The sequence below is a fragment of the Furipterus horrens genome, unplaced genomic scaffold, assembly GCF_987537825.1.
Source record: "Furipterus horrens unplaced genomic scaffold, mFurHor1.1.pri manual_scaffold_2, whole genome shotgun sequence".
Taxonomy (NCBI): domain Eukaryota; kingdom Metazoa; phylum Chordata; class Mammalia; order Chiroptera; family Furipteridae; genus Furipterus; species Furipterus horrens.
Genome location: NW_028327172.1, coordinates 120,091,444 through 120,099,645, shown reverse-complemented (window position 1 = coordinate 120,099,645; position 8,202 = coordinate 120,091,444).

Sequence of the window (8,202 nt, the reverse complement as noted above, 5' to 3'; positions counted from 1 at the left end):
TGCTTCCATTTATTTGTATCTACCTTAATTTCTTTCTTCAGGGTTATGTAGTTTTCTGAGTACAGGTGTTTTACCTCTTTGGTTAAATTTATTCCTAGGTACTTTATTTTACTTGTTGCTATAGTAAATGAGATTTTTTTTTTCTAGTTTCTATCTCTGATCTTTTATTGTTGTGTACAGAAATGTCTTTTCTTTTGCTGAGCAGAAACTCTTTAGTTTGATGAAGTCCCATTTGTTTATTCGTTCCTTTATTTCCCTTGCCCTAGGAGATACATTGGCAAAAATATCGCTACGTGGTATATCTAAAATTTTCCTGCCTATGTTTTCCTCTAGGACTTTTTTGGTGTCACAGCTTACATTTAAGTCTTTTATCCATTTTGAGTTTATTCTGGTGTGTGGTGTAAGTTGGTGGTCTAGTTTCATTTTTCTGCATGTCCTTGTCCAGCTCTCCCAACACCATTTGTTGAAGAGGCTCTTTTCACTCCATTTTATGCTCCTTCCCCCTTTGTCAATATTAATTGACCACAGAGACAGGGGTTTATTTCTGGGCTCTCTATTCTGTTCCATTGATTTATATGCCTGTTCTTATGCCAGTACTAGACTGTTTTGATTACATTGACCTTGTAATATAGCTATTTACAATAGCTAAGTGCTGGAAACAGTGTAAGTGCCCATCTATAGATGAGTGGATCAAAGAATTATGGTAATTTACATAATGGAATACTATGCAGCAGAAAGAAAAAAGGGACTCCCACCTTTTGCAACAACATGGATGGAACTGGAGAGTATTACGCTTAGTGAAATAAGCCAGGCGGCAAAAGACAAATACTATATGATATCACCTAATACAGGAAACTAATGAACAAAACAAACAAATGAGCAAAATAGAACCAGAGGCATATAAACAAGGAACAGACTGACAGTGACCAGGGTGGGGAGAGAAGAAGGGGAAAAGAGGAGAAGGGGAAGCGTCTATTCAAAGAACTAGTATAAATGACCTATGGACATGGACAACGAGGTGGGAAATGACTGTGGGAGGTGGGGGTGCGGTAGGGTAAGAGAGAACAATGGGGGGAAAATTGGACAACTGTAATAAAAAAAACAATAAAATAAATAAATAAATAAAATTATTTCTTTCTAACATGATTTAAAATACAAACTAACTTCAAAATTACTATTTGTAATACAAAACAAATTACAAATAGGAAGCCTAATAAAATAAATTTATTACTTAAAGGTCATACTTTATAACTCGAATGTACTCTTAAATAATTCCATTTCCAATTTAGGGTTGTTAACTTAATATTATATATAGAAAGAAAAGCTGGTATGCTAAGCATCTAGTAATTATTGTAACATGCAGTTGTTATAGGTTCTCTGATAGCCAGCTGAATAAACCTCATAATCATCTCTTAAATGTGTTAGAGTTTAACTTGGGAGATATAGAAGTAAATCATAATTATCAGATGGTATGGAAGGGCTTAGTTAATGACATAAACAGGATACTGTAATGGACAGCCTCATTATAGAAAACTTCTCCAAAAAGGAAATAATTAAAAATAAATATTTTTTAAAACAGATGATAAATATAAATAACTAAGAAGGGAAGGAGTATTCCAAGAAGAGGGACCAGTATAATTGAAAGAATTGCCAGTAATTTCAGGTAGTTAAAGAGATTAGCTGTTCCAGAGAGAAGTAAATGATAAAGAGGCAAAAAGGGTCCAATATTGATGAACTTTGTTGCTTTCCACTGAGAGATTTATATTTAGAAAGATCTCTGTAAAATATTGTAAAGAATAGTTTAAATAGAGTGCAGACTGAAGTCAGTCATGATCTATTCATCAGTGTTACTCATTATGAGTTGTCATAGAACTCACAGAAGTAATAGGGATTTGATCTAAGGAAGTATCAGTGGGAATAGAAATAAGAAAATTGATATGAGAACTTCTAGTTTCTGGCTTGGGTAACTAAATTCAGCCGTATTTATTTTCTTCTCAGTATCTACATAAGAAAAACAGAAATAATGAGTTTAAGACATTGAAGATTAGTTCATTTTCATCTTGTTGAGTCTGTAGTGACTATAGAATATCTGAAGGAAAATGTCCAATAGGAAGTCAAGTATACAAGCTGGGAGAAGTAAATTTGGTAGACATCAAGAATACTGGTAGCAAAGAAAATTTCCATTAAGTGGATATCTCAGGGAAAGTATATAGAGTACCAAGAGCAAAGGATCAAGAATCTTTGGCAAACAACAGATATAAATGCTATTCAGAAGAAGGGAGGTCTCAAAATGCATTCTTTGCATATGAGCAGGAAACAGCCAAGATTTGTTCCACAGCCTCACAGAGAGCTAGGAAGTTGATAATGAAGAAACAAATAATAATGTTGTGGGTTAAATTGTGGGGTAGTGGGGTGCTGCTGTAACAAATACTTAAAATGTGGACTTGGCTTTAGAATTTGGTAATGCATAGAGGCTGGAAGAATTTTGAGGGACATAATAGAAAAACCTAGATTACATTGAAGAGACTGTTAAAAATTTGGTTGTTAAAGGAGATTCTGGTGAGATCTCAAAAGAATTTGGTTATTGGAAATTGGAAGAAAGGTTATCTTTCTTATAATTTGTCTAACTAGTATTTTGCTTTTGGGTAGAAAGGAAAACTTGTAACTGATGACCTTTATACTTAGCTGAGAATATTTCTAAGCTAAGTATGTTAGGTATTAAGGCCTAGCTTCTCCTTGCTGCTTGTAAGATGCAAGAAGAAAGAAAGAACTTGAGGCAGGAACCATTAAGCAAATAGTGACCAAGAAGTTTCAAAAGGTTTGTAAAAATTCTCAGACTGTTCAAATCTCAAAAGATGTTTTGAAGAGAACACGAAGAGTATGGCTAATATCTATTGTTGAAGAGATGAAGCATGTGATGCCTTGATCCAATCATTCATTTCAGCAGAAACACATACTCCACTTAGGCAAGAGAGGCAGAATAAAATGAAGACAGGCAGCTGGACCTCTGGAATTCTATAGGCAGGAAAAAGAAAATGAGATACTGAGATGTAAATGTGTGTTCTTTCAAGAAAAGGAAAGAATAACCCTGAGGATGGCTGAGAGGTCAGCAGGAAGACATCTCTTAGTTCTGGAGGATGGGACAACTGTGTCCGCAGGCCAAGAGGGTTACACCACCTGGACCTAAGATAGGGAGACCACCACAAAATGCCCAGAGGCTAGGACCAGTGGGCTCTCCCCAGACCCAGAGGACAGACCATCTAACCACAGAGAGTAATTCTCAGGCTATATAAATCTAAAGAATTTTGTCCTGCTTGGTTGTGAACTTGCTTTAAACCACTGACCCCTCTGTTCCTTTCATTATCTTTATTTTTCAATGGGAATGTCTACTCTGTGTCTTCCCCACCATTATATTTTGGAAATAGATAACTTATTTTCTAGGTCCAAAGGTCCATGGATGGAGAGAAATTTGTGGTGGTATGGGATATACCCAGAGTTACACACATAGCTGATAAAGAAAATGAGATTGGCGTTTTTTTAAGTTAATATTAAAATAAGATTTTGGATTTAGAGTTGATGCCAGAATAGTTAAAACTTTTGGGCACGTTGTGAGAAAATGAATATATTTTGCATGTAGGAAGGACATGAATTTTGGGGTGCCAGAGGGCAGGCAGACTGTTGTCAGTGGAATTGGTCCCCCTCTCAAAATATGTTCAAGCTTGAACTCCCAGGATCTGTGAATGATCATTGCAGATGTAGCCAGTGAAGACAAGGTGTACTGGTTTGCAGTTGGCCCTAATTTAATGAAAGGAACACCAAAGATTGCCAGCAACCAAGGGAAACTATAAGAGAGACATGAAACAGATTCTCCTTCAGAGCCTCCAGAAAGATCTAACCTTGTCTACACTCTGATGTTAGACTTCTAGCCTCACAAACTATGAGAAAATAAACTTCCGACTTCTGGTCAATATGGAGGCATAGACAGACAAGCTGTGTCTCTCTCAACAACTAAGAATGAATACAACTACCTCAAAACTAGAAACAACCAGAAGTTCCAGAAAATCAAATTGCATGGAAGTCCAGCAAACAAAGATATAAAGAAGAAATACTCATCCAGACAGTGCCACAACATGGTGAAACATGTTGTCCTGTACTGGTGAATCCTTAAGACTCCGCCACTTACAATGTAACAGGAGCGACAGCTCTACCTGGGACACAGAGGCAAACAAACATAGGAGACTGTAAGAATGAGGAGACAGAGAAGTGTGGCCCAAAAGGGGGAACGGATCAAGGTTCCAGTGGGAGAACTAAGCAACGAGGAGATAGCCAACCTAACAGATGAAGAGATAGACAACCTAACAGATGCAGAATTCAAAACACTGGTGATAAAGATGCTCACAGGCTTGACAGATATGCTTAAGTATGGAATAAGCATAAGAGAAGAAGTGAAGGCTATGCTAAGTGAAACAAAGGAAAATCCACACAAAACCAATGGTAAAGGGAAAGAAACTGGGGTTCAAATCAATGATTTGGAACATAAGGAAGAAAAAAACAGTCAACCAGTGCAGAATGAGGAAGCAAGAATTGAAAAAAAAGAGGAAAACTTTCCAAGTTTTGCAAAGGAGATGGACATATAGATCCGGGAAGCACGGAGGGTCCCGGGTGAGCTGGACCCAGAGGGGACCACACCAGGACACACCATGACTGAGATGCTAAAGGTGAAAGATAAAGACAGAGTCCTGGGGGCAGCGAGAGAGAGGCAGAGAGTTGCCTACAAGGGGGTGCCTATAGGACTATCAGCTGATTTCTCAGAGGACACTTTGCAGGCAGGAAGAGACTGGCAAGCAGTATTCAATGTGATGAAACGCAAAACTGCAACCAGGATTACTCTATCTAGAAAAGTTATCATTTGGAATTGAAGGGCAGATGAAGTGCTTCCCAGACAAGGTAAAGTTAAAGGAGTTCATCATCACCAAGCTATTATTATATAAAATGTCAAATGGACTTACTTAAGAAAAAGAAGATCAAAACTATGAACACTAAAATGACAACATACTCACAACTATCAACAACAGAATCTAAAAAATAAAAACAAAATCCCACTAAGCAAACCAGAATAGGAACAGAATCATAAGTATGGGGATCATTTGCAGGGTTATCAGCTGGGGGGGGGGGAGAAATGGGGATATGGTGCAGGGACTAAGAAGCGTAGTCTCATGGTACAAAATAGACAGGGGGAAGTTAAGAATAATATAGGAAAGATGAAGCCAAAGAAATTATATGCACAACCCATGGACATGAACTATGGGAGGTGGAATTGCTGGAGGGAAGGGAGGTACTGGGTGGAAGGGAGCGAAGGGGGGGAAAATTGAAACTACTGTAACAACATAATCAATAAAATATACTTAAAAATAAATAAATAAAAATAAAGGCAGATTATGCCTAGAAAAAAAAAAAACAAAAGAAAACAAACTCCCATTGTTTTAAGCCGCTCAGTTAATGATCAAATTTTTATGACAGCCCTAGAAAACACAAATGACAAAAGCTAATGCTGCAGAAAGGTCAAGAAAGTTAAGTATGAAAAGTGAGTATTTGGCTTAACATGCAGGTAATTGATAGGATAGGGCACTGGCAGAAGATAATTAAATATTTAACACTTAAGGATAATATTGTGAGTGAAGAAATATACATATTGAATTTATATGTTTTACTGAAGAAGTTCACCTAGAAATAGAAGAAGAGAGATAAAAATGGTAACTAAAGGGAATGTGATCAGGAAAGGGCTATTTTTATTTAGATTCTTAGACATGTTTCAATCCTAAAGAAAAAAGGAATGAGATATTGAAGAGAAATAAAAGGGAACTGGTTGAAAACAAGTAGCACAGATGGAAGAATGGCTTTTAGGAAAAGATACATTCTTGGCTGATGCTCTTTTGTCAGATCATTGAGAAGGATGAGAGAAAAGGAAGGATATTGAGGAATAGTTAAAATTCTTGGAAATGGTAACTGATCACAGACCCGCATGAATAAGGTGTCTGGTACAGAGCAAGAATTTTTAATGAGCACCAGCTTACACAGTTAAGTGGAGATGTATTGATTGCTGAGTGACTGATTGATTGATGGCCAGCAATACTCAGTAACTGGATTGTGGACTCCGGTTCAGAACTCCAAGGGTGGATCTGATCCAATATAATGGCAAAGCAAGTATGATGAAATAATAAAAGGGAAAAAACATAAATAAGTGTCACAGTATAGACTATCAGGAAATAAAATTAATAAGAGAGAAAAAACTCTCTGGAAGAGGGAAAGGGAATAAGGGGGAAAAGAAGGGGAAGGGTCTAGTCAAAGAACAGGTATAAATGACCCATAGACATGGACAACTGGGTGGGGATTGACTGTGGGAGGGAGGGTGGGCAGGGCAGGGGAGAGCAATGGGGGAAAATTGGGACAACTGTAATAGAACAACAATTAAAAGAAAAAGGGAAAACTCTTAGCATAGTGGGAAATAACAAACATACTAAAACTAAAAGTGTGGGAGACCTGTGAAATGACAGGTAGTTTACAGAGACAGAAATCTGGAGTTTTGACAATCTCTTCTTTCCAAAAATAACTCCTCCACTAGCCAGCAACACTACCTGAAAGTCTGCCCAATTATGCCTATTTTGGGGAGGTCTGTTAAAATAAAAATAAGAGTATAAAATATGCCATACTGTTTCTTTGACTTGTCAGAGAAGAAAACAATAATTAAGACATAACCGGTATCCACTTTATTATTATAAGTTGTTAGCAAATTACTGGTGCATGTTACTAGCATATATTCTAAGAAAAAATTAGGAGAACAAATAAAATTTTAAAGAAAATTAATCTATTATGCATAATAAAATAGGTAAACATTTCTTGGTCATTAGGAATAAATAGCAAGCATTTATATAAACAATCATAGTTTGTATTACACCTCTGCAGTCAAACCAAGATTTAGTCACTATTATCGAAAACTTATTACTGTCTCCTATGGAACCATGCTTGGATTACTTCCCAGTATCCTTAGAAACTTGCATAAGCGTATGCTCTCACACATGCACAGGTATTAAATGCAAGACTGTAGGATCCTTCTCTATGAAACACCTGATCTGTTACTATTTCTTCTGCCCCTCTCTTCTGTCAGTGATCCATGGTTAAGGCATTGGAGAAAGAGGATGAGGAAGAACATTTAAACCAGCAGAACAGGCTTAGATAAGAGCAGGACTCAGATTCCGGAGCCAGAATGGGCAGATGTTTTCCCAAATTATCTTAGTCAGGAACCCTTCTTCTTAGCTTTTCCTTATTTCCTAAAGCTTCCCATTTTTTAAAGGCATAAGCTTCTGGTAAGTTTGTCTGTCTTTTTGGCACTTGATTTCATTCTCACAAAGGCATTTTTAAGAGAAGTTGAGAGAATTCAGAGTCCAGTGAGCACAGCATCCTTCCACTAAGTCACACACTCAGTTTTTCTCTGTACCCTTTTATTCTACTACTGTTCAATGTCAAAAATACTGTTAGACTGCAGGCTCCAGGAGGACAGGGTTCATATCTGATTATTTTACTGCCACTTCCCTAGTACTTGGCATAGCCCCTGGGAAGAAGTATACTCAATACATAACCGAGGAAGGACTGAAGCAATGTGTGAACAACAGCCAACCCTCACTGACTACTCTGGGATACAGGGAGAGTCTCTCTACATAAGGCAGATCTAGAAGGAAAGGTATGACTTGGATTTCTCTCTTCCTCTGAAAATAAAAGCCTCTTTATGCCCCCTGCATTGTAACTACTTCTAATTTCATCATCACTTATTTTTTTTCATATCATCTCCACTCATGTGTAAGCCCAAGGAAAACAATCACAGACTTAGATACTCTGTATGAATAAGTAAAACAGCAGTGTAAACTGAATGGATTTCTATACAACTAAGTAATTCTACAACTTAAAATATTTGATCAAAATATGCATAATTACCAAGCCACCACAATAACCCATTTCATAATCTTGATAAATGGTGTGTACCATACAAAGGAATTTTTTAAAGTTCTCCCATGATTTCACTAAGGAAGAAAGAGACTTTCATTTGTAACTCAAGTAATTTCTAAGTTGGCAGAAAGAAATAATTTGCCTTTAGGAGAAAATAGTTTATTCAAAATTAGAAGAAAATGTGATATCTCTATTAATTTT